Source organism: Alnus glutinosa, chromosome 4, assembly GCF_958979055.1.
Source record: "Alnus glutinosa chromosome 4, dhAlnGlut1.1, whole genome shotgun sequence".
NCBI lineage: Eukaryota > Viridiplantae > Streptophyta > Magnoliopsida > Fagales > Betulaceae > Alnus > Alnus glutinosa.
Window position 1 is genome coordinate 7315099 of NC_084889.1, and position 14468 is coordinate 7329566.

Consider the following 14468-nt stretch of genomic DNA (forward strand, 5'->3'; position numbering starts at 1 on the left):
GTTTTTTCGATGAACCTGTAGTACAAATCAATGCCCTAGATATTACCGCATACCGGCATATACTAGCCAACCCGTCTGAGTTTGACCTCGGGTGGTCCACGCTAGTAGCAAAGCCGTAACCGTGACCCTATTCTTACATGATGTGTCTGTCACAAAAACACCATTGGATGTTAGGCCAAATATAAACATAAATATATGTGACCATAGGGCCAAGCCTGTATAATATTAAGCCCATGACCATTATACCGCATGTATTGATATACCATCATAAAATGCAAATATTGTTAATTTATTTAAAAAAAAAATCATATGTAATTATTTATCTGGCCATTTGAAGCAGTCCAAACATATTATAAAAGTTGTAGGCTCATGATATTTCATTTTCAAAAATTAAAGCATGCTTAGTCCTATGACTTATCGCATATTAAGTAGAATAAGTTTTGTAAGCATTTACTTAATTACCTCAATCACTTATCTACAATTTCGAACATCTCAAACTCCTTGCTTTTGTGAAACATCTAATATTACATATAAGACATTGAGAGTCTTAATTCATGCACTTAAAAACCCTAATAACGTTCTAGGTACTCTAATCTATCCTTAAAAACCTAATTATCCATTTCTGTTCACTGTCGAATGTTCGACTTTGAGGTCGAGCGTTCGACCAACAAGGGTCGAACGTTCAGTTAAATGCAATGAACATTTGATGGGTATCAGAATGCATGAAAAACTCAAAACTTCTATTTAAACCACATTCTAGCTTAACCAATTAAAGGTTATAATAACTCTTATGAAAACATATTAAACCATAACAACGTGACAAAACATGAGAAATATGGACATGTTCATAGTTTTTGAAAAATATAATTACCACATGTGATAAATCATAAACTCAACATAACAGGAATTCACAAAATGCTTTATAAACAACAATCTCAATTTATAATCCTTGTGAAAAACGGACTTGAGGTTCAAAGGTTATTGTATGGAGGATGTAATCACTCCAAATGCCACAATTTCTCTCTCTACAACCTCTCTCTTACAAGTTTAGGGTTTGCTGAAGTGAAAGAGTGAAGGATGAAGCTGACGGTCGCGATGTACTATTTATAGGTACTATGAGAAAGGGATAAGATTGACTGAGATGAATGAAAAGTTGAAATGTTTTTCAGGTGTGATCGAACATTCGGGGAAATGAAAAGTCGAACATTTCAATGGAATGTCGAATGTTCGGATAGGATAACCACCAAATGTATTAGTGAGACATCGAATGTTCGGATAGGGTATTAATTGTTAATTATTTAGGTTCTGAGCAAAAATAAATTCTTTTAAGGCGTTCGTTAAATTTCTTTTTAAATGTAAGTCACGGATGTTGGTTTTTTTTATTATAAAACGTGATTAACGGATATTTGTTTTACATTTTATTTTATTATTTTGGGTATTACATAACTGTCAAGCTGGGATTGGTCAGTAATCGCATGAGGTGTAGGGCTGAGCTGCTTATAAACATTCACGTGTGTTATTGTGCCTATGTGGATGGTGAGCTAATTAAAGGAGTGGGCTTAAATTGGCGAGGGCATTATTACGTGAGCTTAGTACAGATGAAATGGCATAATTATTTGAGGGAAATTCTGTTAGAGTTATTATGGGCCAATTATGATTCATGAACCAATTTTAGTCTTTGTAAGGAGGTTGATTGATCTATCCTCGAAATAGCTTATTTTACTTTCAGTCAATTTGCAGTTATTCCAATTCCATAACACAAATTTCCATTTCCATCAATACATTCATAAATGCTTTTCGAAAATAGAAAGAAAAATTACTGAAGTAGTACCGTTATGCAATTCTTTCAATCCTAAAAAGAGAATAAGAGGAAGTGAACACAAATTGGTGGGATGGGTATGTATGAAATTTGGTTGAAGCTGCATGTGCATATTTCTTTCTTTTTTTTTTTTCTTTTTTTTTTTTTTTTTCTGGCGATATTGTCATTGTACGTGTTACAATGACAAGGATGGATATATATATATATATATATATATATATAAAAGAACAAACAACTGGTGAATTTTGGCATCGGGTGTTGTGACTTAATTTTGTGGTTGAGTTGAGACAAAAAAAAAAAAAAAACAAACTGTGGAGTGTGGGATGGTGTTGGTTGACGCAACTTGGTTGCTGATTCGGTGAACGGGTTGCTTCCAAGAGGTGGGTTTTGATCGAGTACGGGCCGGGTGACGTAAACTTGATGGAATGTCAAAGTTTCGGATGGATTTGTGGTTGTGGATTTCTTGTGTTGCTGGTGTAATAATGGTGCATGGGGTGGATTTTGCGTTGCTAGCTGTGTGCTCACATATTATTAATTAAATTAAGCACAACGCTCAGCAGAAGTAACATCAATAGTACAATGGATGATATTTTCAAGAACTACATATTTTTCACTACGAGAAAATGCTTCGCGAGACTATGCGCAACTCCATAATTAGCAAGACGTCTAGTATGAGTGACCTTTCACTAGAGGAGGCAACTTAATATTGACTTAACCGGCCTTCTCAATCAAATGATCATATCATATTTACTTAAATTTTTATCTTTTATCCGCAAAGCTTGTACCACTTGGAGAGTGTAACCTTTTAAACACGAAAGAAAGACATAATTTAAAAGATGGAATTGTTCACCTTTTAATATGGAATTGTTCTTTGCTTCGAGAGAGGTCGAAGATGATTCTAATTTTGGTGAATGAGATGGTGGGCAGAAAATTCAATTCTATGTACAATTATGCGAGCCTTTAGAGAGAGAGGGGGGGAATGTTTGGGATAGGTTAAACGCTAAAACGTACTTAGTAACCATAATGGCTGCGTTTGATAATTCCCTTCCCTTCTCCTTCTCTTATTTTAACTTCTCTAAAAAAATTAATTTTCAAAAATTTTATAACTTTTTTAACATTCTATATCATATTAATACTTTTTTTATTACTATTTTAATAAAAAAAAAACTCACTACAATACAATTTTTTTTCAATTTTTCATATAATTTTTTTTAACTTTATATATATCATATCAATTACATTTTACTATCACTAAAAAAATAAATAAATAAATAAACAATTCTCCCCCAATATGAGCGGAGGGATCGAGTTGCCAAATAATGGCTCTGAACGGCCACCGAAATTGAACGCATGCATTAATATATTGTTTTTGGGTCCTGAAAAAGCTTAATTTTCTTTTGTGAAGGGTGTAATAAAAGCTGAGGCCAATTTCTTACTACGGTTTCAACCTAAAGTTCTCAACTCATTACTCGTGCTGTGATGCGCAACCGAAATTCTACAACGAATCCTACCAACAACAACCTTTATGCATGCTCTTAACCCAATCGTCAACTCCTCATCAGCTTGAATGGCCAACAAATTTTTCAATTACAATGACGTATTCTTTCTTTCTAGAAGGAGGAAAACAAAAAGAAAATTTACAATCAGAGAGAGATACTGAACGAACGGCTCAGCTCGCTGGAGGTGTTAGCTTAGCTGTGTTTAATTGACGGGAGGAATTGTAGCAGGGTAGCTCAGCCATCCAATCATATGAAAGCCCGAGTTTGAATATTTAGCCTACAAAACAATTATTATACTAAAATACGCAGCGAAAAGGATTCCAAATTAATTACTTTTAATTATGTTTGTTCAAGCAAATTCAAGAATTTCTTAGTAACATAAATTAAACCTGAAACAAAATTAAAAAAAAGGAAAAAAGAAAAAAAAATCTTCTGACCTATGCTTAACTTGGTATCTTCTTGATAAAATACAGACTTTGTTTATAGGTAAGTAAGAGAATATCAATCAGAATTGTTACCTTATTTCTTCCAAATACTACTAATGTTTTTTTTTTTTTTTTTTGTCGCAAGCAGTTAACCACATGTCACTGGCGATGTGGTGTCCACGTGGCTGATCAGGATATCGCAAAATATACATTTCGCGACGTGGTCACACTGTCCACGTCGTCACAGTGCCATGTGGCTTCCTAGCCACGTCACAGCACGTGGGCGACGTGGATTCACCATGTCGCTGATGTGGCAGCAACGTGGTCAAGTACCACGTCAGCATGCAGCGGCGTGTCCAATTGGCTACGTGGCCAAAGACACGTGACCACAGTCGGCCACATGGCTAGGAGCCACGTAGGCATGACGCCACATGTCCATTGGCCACGTGGCCAAAATCAGTCACGTGTCTCTATGACATGTGGCCTTGTGGTGACGTGGCCAATCAGCACGTCGTAACATGGCCACGTGGTACATGGGCCACGTCGCTGAATGGTTCAGCGATGTGGTTTATGAACACACATGATGACATAACTACAATAACGAGTATTGTAATCACGTGGTTAATTGCACCATTTTTATAGTGAAAGAACGAAAAACAATCGTAATAAAATCAATTCTAATTTATTTAAATCCTTTAAAAGTTACGCGAATTTCAGACGCAACTTGATAACTTCAGTCTAGTCTCCGTCAATTTTTTTTTTTTTTTTTTTTTGCTTTTACTTTTCCCTAATAGACTAGTCGTGGCCTTTTGTTGCAGCTTTGTGGTCTCAATGAACAACTTTTTGTCTAGCTTTGCTCGTGTCATTCACGATTGCCCTGTTTGATATCCCCTTCCGCCTTTTCTAACTCGCACAGATAGGACAAGCTTTTGGCAGAAGGGTTGAAAAAATTCAGCTAATTTTTTCACGATAGGACAACCCCTTTTTTTTTCGTTTTACCCCGTATACATTAACAATTTTTTTCCCTGCCAGGAGTAGAACGGATAAAAAAAAAGAGCATGTTTTACTCAGGCAAAATATGCTTTTTTTTTTACCCATTCTACCCTTATATATGATTGTTTAAACTGCTGAATTTTTTTCCATGTCAGAGGTAAAATGAAAAAAAAAAAAAAACTGTCCTATCTTAAAAAATGGCTGAATTTTTTCGACCCTCCTACCAAAATCCTATTCTGTCAATACGTTCCTTTTAATTTAAGATTATTTTTTATCCTTTCATATTTTTTGGAACTAAAATATCCTTACACTATAACAAATTAGATACCCTCGAATTCATTTTGAAAAACGATCCTATTTCGTGTTACGCTGGAATTCTTTTTATGGGTAGTGTTAAAAGGCAGTCTCGAGGGTTTTTTTTTTTTTGTTTTTTGGTTTTTTAAAATTACAATACAAGTTATACAACATGTTAGACAATTTCTGGTACAGTAATAGAAGTTTCCTTATTCTCTCTACAAAACAATGAACATCGATAAAGGAGCTTGCTGGGAGTGTCCGCTAATCCCACTCCGATGCTTAAGTCAGTCTTTTTGAGAGAATGTAAATGAATCCCTTAATCACAATAATTTCAGCTAGAGAATACTTGAAGGTTAGTCCGTATTTATATTGAGGAGCAGAATTGGTTTTCTCCGGATATGGAGGAAAGCAACTCTTTGATCGTGGGTTTCCACTTCCGGGACGTGGGTGCTGCCACTTCTGGAATGTGGGTCTTCACTTGTAGATCATGGGTTTTCATGTCTTCCCAAACGTGGGGATTAACTTCTGGATTATGTTTTCCGACATTCTCGAGATACTCAGGTATCTCGGGATTTTCATCCACTCTAGACTTCTCGCAAGTTGCTCGTGGATGGGCTCGGGCTGTGATCCACCGAGTAGATCACGTGGCTGGGCCCATTCTTAGGATTAAGATTAATAGGTGGCCGGGCTTGGTTAATGGATCTTATAGTTGGCTTTTCTCTAGGACCAAAAATAGTAAATGGGTTAACATGCATGGATTGTCAAACCCATTTACTAATTATTGAGAATATTTCCCAACACAACATCTTATTATTATAATAAAAAAGTGAAATTAATCCCTAATGTCTTCTGTTTTTTGAAAACATTTGTCAGATAAATCTTTTTGCATCTGTTTCGGCCTGTAAATGAAGTATTCTCGACCAAGTGCGAACTTATCTTCCCGCATGGAATGATGGAATATATATTCTCCGGCAGTTAAAAACAGTAAAGCAAATTAACACAACAGAACCTTCCCATCCTGTTCCTCTGAGAGAGTCCATCCGATAATTTATGCATTCCTGGTCGTCTATATATGCTTGTGTTTTTATTCGTTTTACCAACTTTTAGAAGAAGTTTTCATCGTCGTTCCAGCCGATTTTCAACAGCCACCTCCATCGAGAGCTTTTTTTTTTAATATATATATTGTACATGTCAAAACTACTATTACATTTATCTCAAGGTATGATTATCCAAATTAACCTATTTGTACACCTGGCTATTTGTATTTCGAAGGCCCAATGTCCACGTTCAACAGTCGATCTGGGCCACACTGGCTTTGCAAATACAAATAGTTAGGTCCATGTTAAAAAGTTGCTGAGTATTGATGAGGCTTACCAGTTGGGTATACAGCTAATTAAAGGAACAGATCAAAGGTGCAACTATAGGGATAGAGTCACATAGTCTAAAGAGAATGAAAATTTGGCGGTCTCACTACCGGGAAGAAGAGAGAAGAGGAATGTTAGGGAAAATATTGGCCATCTCGGCCCAACAGGCCCAATCCAATCATTTGGGTCCAACTGGTTTACCCGACCCGACCACCCGACTCAGGTGGTCGACCTGGATACTTAGTAGCACCCAAGCCCGAGGACATCTCGGGATTACCCGAGATTTAAGGGACACAACGCATGATACATAACTAGATCATGTGTCCGAAACTTCTCGAATGACATGTCACCTATAAAGGATCGTGCGCCCGAGATAGGCGGTTGTGGAACCCGAGATTTCCGTACAACCGAGGCCACGTCTTCTTCAATTATCAATCCCCGTGTGTATTGGGAGCTATCTTAATTACTCCTCGATCTCTATAAATATCAAGGTCTCTTCAGAAGTTGAGATACGCACTGATTATCTCCTTTAACATTACTATGCGCATTTACTCTCAAACGATACACTTACTTAAGCATCGGAGCGGGATTGTCGGCATCCCCCGACGCAGTATTTACTTGCAGGTTTCCAAGAAGGAGCACATCGACGAATTACTGATCGACACGTCACCTACCGAAATTTGTGTTAACAAGGAAGAAGATGAGTCACAGCTTGTCTCTATTGGAGTACAAGAGAACACTAAAATAGAAAGAAACAAAACCCTAATTAATCCTAATTTGACTGACTTTAATCGAAAAGCCCGTTATTGAATAGGGGTGTAAACCCGGAGCGGGTTCCCGGGTATTGGGTAAAAACCGGGAACCGGCTCCGAGTCCCCGGTTTTTCTGTTTTCAATACCCGGCCCCGGACCCGGGTACCCCGGTTATCCGGTCTGGGTGGTATTTAAAAAATATATATATATATTATTTGTGGTTCAGAAGGAATGAAATGCCCCTATTTTTTGTGGTTCAGAAAATATATCATTGACTACATTAAGATCCAAAGAAAAGATACAATAACAAGCCCATGTTTGTCATAAAAAACGTTGACGGAATTGAAAGACTTGAAAATAAAGTTATGCAACCCTTTATTGAAGCACAAATACATTGATATAATGCACACAAGATATATAACTCACCAAATGCACTCAACAAAACACACACACACACACAAAGCTTAGTTCTCACACCCCACGGGGTTACAAAGTTCTACTCAACTGAAAAGGCAATCTGAAATGAGAAAGATCTGGAGATCAGGGAGGGGACTAACTAAGAAAGACTGCCTAACCAATTGTTGTGGCAGCAACCTTCAGGATTTACACTTAATGTGATTTATTTAAGAAATGCACACTGAAACAAGCACGTACCATTAATGCTTAACTGATCTAACAGGTGGGTGACGGGTGTCTTAACAAAGAAGTAGAAGAAGGCTGGACCGCTTGGTTACCTAGAAGGCGGCGAGTTGGCGACGAGTCGGCGAGCGGCTGAACAAGTGAAGGGTAGACTTTTTCAGTTTCAACGTGATGCGGTGAGTTTGTGATGGAGAGAAGGAGATGATTCAGAATTTCAGAGAAGTGATGCAGAGTTTTGATTTTTGAATGGATTTTTGTCTGAAGGTGAGCGGCGGCAGTGAGGAAATTGAAGGGACTTTGACTCTTTTGAGTTTTGATACTTGATAATGATAGGGCAACAGAGTTTTTAAGAAAATGACAAAATGCTCCTCACCCTTCTTAAGCCCATAGTAAGCCGTGTAGTATTAGGATAAAAGGGCAGGGGGTAATTTTTCTTTTTTTAATTAAATAACCTACCCGGAGACGGGTACCCGGGTATATCCGGGGTTTTGAAATAAATACTCGGCTCCGTCTCTGAGTACCCGGGTACCACCCGGGTTTTTCGATTTCCCGGAGCCGGTTAATGTCTGGATCCGGTTTCCCGGCCGGTTATATCCGGTCCGGATTTACACCCTTATTATTGAATTACAAAATAACAATATAAGTCTTTCAAAAATTAAATAAAACATAAATCCAAAAATAAATAAATCAATTAATTAATAAGACCTAAATAAAACTATAAGACTCAATTAACTCTGTCATGTCCAACATCATTCTCCGGAATAATACAATCTAAAGATCAAGGAAAATTTGGTGGAGTCTCACCATTAGGAAGAAGAGAAAAGAGAAAGAAAATGAGTCAGTACTACTCAAAAGGAAAAATGTTTATTCATAAAATTCATTACGACTTCATTACCGTACAAAAGAAGACTTAAATAGATATTGACAACATTCCTAACCATAATTTGATTGATTTTGAGCCAAGAGGATTATTAAAAGACAAAATTATAACTTTAGTCTAGCTGTTAAAAATTAGATGCACCATAAATCTAAATACCAATATAAGATCCGGCCAATTAACTCTATCTCATCCCACATCAATCCAATCATGTCTTGTTTAGTTTCGCATCACTTCTTCATCTAACCCATGCATCGTTGTTTCGTATCCAAGATTTTAACGGAACTTTACAAGAAGGCATGTAAACAGGGTGTTGGCGGATGTTTGTCTTAGTAGTGGTCCCATTCTTTACTATAAATACAGTATTCATACCCCAACTCAGATGTCGATCCATATGACAATGCCAAAACCACACACCTGTGAAAAATCTTTTGATGCATGTATTATATTAGCACCTACGACTTATACCGACCATATTTTTGAAGCTAACTCCACCCAAAATAGATCCTAAACTCACGCCCATGCTATGCCTCAAGTGCACATTTAGTTGCGTTATTAAATCAAATGAATTTAAAAGAGAGAGAGAGAGAGAGAGAGAGAGAGAGAGAGAGAGAGAGAGAGAGAGAGAGAGAGAGAGAGAGAGAGAGAGAGAGAGAGAGAGAGAGAGAGAAGAGAGAGAGAGAGGAAACAAGCTAAGCAAACGAAAAATAAAAACAATAGAAAATACCTGGATTATTTGCAACAAATCTGATGGCAAGCCATCCCTTCTTAGGAACTCCAAAGGTATTCACTTCTAGAGGATCAACCAAATTTAACCATTTTGGATCTGTCTCATTATCAAAAAAATTTAAACCTTTTCCAACTACATAGAAGCTATATCCATGCAAATGCATCAGATGATTCATCGAGCCTTTTATCACATTAGTCCCTTGAAAAACTATCTCCACTGCCTCGCCATAGTTCAACACCTTCTCCTTGGTTCCACGCACAGTTAATTCAATGTTTTCCAAAAATTCATCACCTATAAAGTTATAGAATGAAGGCGGGTAGTCTGTGATAGAAAATAAAGAGCCGTTGCAGCATATCAAGAATATCTCCTTGATTTCCTATCCAATTTCTTTCCTTATTTTCCTATATGATTTCCTCAATATTTTTCACTTTAATATTTCATGATTGTGTGCCATGATTAGTGGGATGCGCTCCCCTCTATTAGCCTATTTATTCATATCTTTTGTAATCAAAAGCACTCAATGAAATAAGAAGCAATGTAGCGTTTTCTCTCTTTTGTGTTCTCCTTTTCTTCCATTCTATCTCTTATATTTTATTTTACATGGTATCAAAGCCCTTTGGCTAACACCTCACGATCTTGGTTTCTTCTTCGCTGAGCTTCATCTCTACCACTCCTAACATCCCAACTCCATCCACATAGAAACTTTCCCAGTTTCTAATCTATCTCAGTTTTCATCTCCATCTCCCAAAATTTTCTCACTCAAAAAAGAAAAAGAAAAAAAAGAATGCATATCACCAGCCCTTTGCTGCCGCCGCCGCCGCCACAGAGGGTCGGGCCACCACCATGAGATCTCCGGCATCCTCTGTCCAACAAACACGCCTTTGACAGCCCAAGTGCCGACCTTCCACTCTCCGCCAACGACTCACTGCACGAGTCGCCTCCATCAAACCTCAGACGCACCATTGTTCCCAAATCTTCCACCTCTGGCAGCTGCGAATCCTCCTGTTTTGGAGTTTCTTTGGTTTTTGTTTCCCGGTTCCTATCGTGTTTTTATATTTGTCTTGTTTCTTTTTTCTTTTCTTTTTTTTCCTTTTTTGTATTTTACTGTGTTAGAGAAGATGCTAGAAAGTTGAGTTGAAAAAACTAAAAAAAAAAAAAAAAGAAAAAAGAAAAAAAAAAAAAAAGAGGCCCATTGTTGGCCCACTCTCAAATCTCTTGCTTGTGGTAATGTTTAAAACCTAAGCTCCTAAAGCCATTTGGCTCTCTCTCTCTTTCTAATTTAGCCTTGTGGTATAGTTAAAAAGTCCAGGCTTCTCTTTTATATTATTGGCTTTGCGGTAATGTTTCAAAACCCAAGCATGTCTTTAATTTCTTTTGGCTCATAGTTGGCTTTATTTTGGCCTTTGAGGTACAATTTGCAAACCCGGGCCACCATACAAAAAAAAATAGGTTTCATGATGATGATCCGACGCAGAAGACAAACTGAAGGAAGTTCCTCCCATCAATTTGCGGGAGACTGATAGAAAATAAAGAGCCGTTGCAGCATATCAAGAATATCTCATTGATTTTCTCTCCAATTTCTTTCCTTATTTTCCTACATGATTTCCTCAATATTTTTCACTTTAATATTTCATGATTGTGTGCCATGATTAGTGGGATGTGCTCCCCTCTATTAGCCTATATATTCATATCTTTTGTAATCAAAAGCACTCAATGAAATAAGAAGCAATGTAGCGTTTTCTCTCTTTTGTGTTCTCCTTTTCTTCCTTTCTATCTCTTATATTTTATTTTACAGTCTGAAAGTCTGTGGTGTAAATCCCACTGATATGTTGGAAATTGGAAACCACACACACACTAAGAGAGAGAATGAAAAGGAAGAGAGACAATAAATTGGTAGAGGACTTTGTATACTTTTATTCAACTTAATTAAAAATAACTTGTTTACATGGGTATTTATAAGATACAAATGACCTTTCTAACTTCTTCACATTAACTCCATTCATTTACATCTCAAATAACTCACATGTAACTCCTATGTAAAATAACTCTTGAAAACCCAAAAGACACAATCTCTTCAAGTCACTTCTTAGTAACTTACAAGAACAACAAAAGACTCAAATAAATGTTATTAAAATTAAGTTAATTATTCAACACCCCCTTATAAACTTAATTTCCACTGACTCCAAGCAATGCTCGTAGCTTGCTAAAAATCTCATTATTTAGGGGCTTTGTAAAAATATCCGCAACTTGATCATGAGTCTTCACAAACTTGAGTTGTACCTCCTTCTTGACAATACACTCTCTAATAAAATGATACCTCGTGTCGATGTGTTTACTCCGATCATGGAATACTGGATTTTTCGCCAATGCAATTGCCGACTTGTTGTCCACAAAAATTTCCGTAGCATCCTTTTGTGGCATGTGTAGCTCTTTCAACAATTTCCTCAACCAAATTGCATGACAAACACTTGATGTAGCGGTAACATATTCAGCTTCACATGTTGAAAGTGTCACAATTGGTTGCTTTTTAGAACTCCAAGTAAATGCTGAACTCCCTAAATAAAAAACAAATCCTGTTGTGCTCTTTCTATCATCTACATCTCCACCCCAATCACTATCACTATAACCCACAAGTTTGAATTCATTAGAGGATGGATAAAGTAAACCAAAATCAATTGTACCTATGACATAATGAAGAATTCTTTTAGCCGCCTTGAAATGAGTTGTGGTAGGTGATTCCATATAGCGCCTAACAAGCTCAACTCCATAGAGAATATCCAGCCTTGTGCATGTCAAATATCTCAAACTTCCAACTAAACTCTTGAAGTTTGTTGGATCCACCCTTTCTCCTTCTTCATACTTTGACAATTTAATCTCACATTCTACCGGAGTGCTAACATGTTTGCAATTATTCATCTTGAACTTTTTGAGCATTTCCTTTGTGAAACTTCCTTGAGAAATAAAAATTCATTTCTCCATTTGCTTTACTTCAATTCCAAGATAATAGGACATGAGGCCAATATCTGTTATTTCGAATTCTTGAGTCATTGCTTTCTTGAAATCTTCGAACATACTTGGATTGTTGCCTGTAAAAATTAAATCATCCACATACAAGCAAACAAACAAAATATTTCCATTTTCACACACCTTAGCATAAAGAGCATATTCATGAGGACATTTGGTGAAGCCATTCTTTTGAAAGTAGTTATCAATTCTACTATTCCATGCCCTTGGTGCTTGTTTTAAGCCATACAATGCCTTTTTCAACTTCAAGACTTTCTCCTCATCCCCTTTTATGACATAGCCCATAGGTTGTTCAACATAAATTTCTTCTTCAAGAATTCCATTCAAGAAAGCGGATTTTACATCCATTTGATAAATCTTCCATTTATTTTGAACAGCAAGAGAAATTACCATCCTTACGGTTTCCAACCATGCAACAGGAGCAAAAACTTTGCCATAATCAATGCCGGGTCGTTGGCTATAACCCTTGGCAACCAACCTTGCTTTGTATCTCTCGATTTCTCCTTTAGCATTCTTCTTTGCCTTGAACACCCACTTCACTCCAATGAATTTTTGTTCTTTTGGAGTAGTCGTCAACTCTCATGTGTTGTTCTTTTCAATTGCTTTGATTTTCTCATCCATGGCATTTCTCCATTTTTCATCTTTCACCGCTTCTTCAAAACCTATTGGTTCACAATCCGCAAAATGGCAATAAAGAGTTAGATCATCATTTAAATTATATGTTACCTCATAGAGTTCTTGGAGACTTTTCATGTGTGGTGGCCTTTCACGAGAACTTCCTCTCAAAGATGATGACGACGGTGTACTAGAATTTGTTGGTGATGGAGAAGGTGTAGTGACCTCTTCGTTTCTCGACTCTTCTTCTTCTTCTTCTTCAAGAAAAGGAAAGAAATCATATTTTTCTTCCTCTTGAGTGCTCCAATCCCAAAAATCTTCTTCATCAAACTCTACATCTCTACTAATCACAATTTTGCCGGAATTTGGATTGTAAAGCTTGTAGCCTTTAGAACTTGAGTCATAGCCAATGAAAATGTACCTTTTGCTTTTATCATCAAGCTTGGACCGCTCTTCATCCGGTACGTGTGTATAGCCAATGCTTCCAAAAACTCGCAAATGAGAGACACTTGGCTTTCTTCCGCTCCATGCTTCTTGTGGTGTTTTGTTCCATATGCTTTTTATAGGACAACGGTTTGATAAATATACAGCATAATCAACAACTTTCGCCCAAAATTCTTTAGGCATTCTCTTTGTCTTCAACATGCTTCGAGCCATATTGAGAATTGTCCTATTCTTTCTTTCAACAACACCATTTTGTTGTGGTGATCTCGGAACCGTTAAAGGACGACGAATTCCATTTGCTTCACAAAATTCTTTAAATTCATTAGATGTGAATTCGCCTCCTTTATCGGATCTCAAGGATTTAACACAATAACCTCTTTGTTTTTCTACAAAGACTTTGAATTTTTTGAAAACTTCAAAGACTTAAGATTTTTCCTTCAAAAAATAGACCCAAGTTTTTCTACTAAAGTCATCAATGAAAAGAAGGAAGTAACGGTTTTTACCGAATGAAGATGGCTTAATTGGTCCACAAACATTCGCATGAACAAGTTGAAGCGGCTCATTTGCTCTTGTAGTAGATTCTTTTGGGAAGCTTTTCCAAAATTGTTTGCCAACAAGACATCCTTCGCAAAGTTGATCCGGTTGCTTAATGGAAGGCAAGCCATTCACCATCTTCTTTTGTGCCAACAATTTTAATCCGCTAAAATTTTCATGTCCAAACCTCAAATGCCAAAGCCAAGATGAATCTTTCAAACAAGTCTTGAGACATTTAGCCACATCCGTTTGAATATTTAATAAAAACATTCTATTACTTGTCATGGGAACTTTGGCTATCAAATCCTTCTTGTCATCTCTTAGTAAAAGACTACAATTTTTCATATGAATTTCATAATCTTTTTCCAAGAGTTGTCCCAAGCTCAAAATATTACTTTTCATACTTGGAACAAAATAAACATTTGTAATAAATTGATGTTCTCCATTTTTCAAGCA

At 36.8% G+C, this 14468-nt stretch overlaps 1 pseudogene; it reads right to left on the bottom strand.

Moving 5' to 3' along the window:
• Window positions 1–14468, bottom strand: part of LOC133866085 (putative laccase-9) — a 40829-nt pseudogene that overhangs the window by 12809 nt on the left and 13552 nt on the right.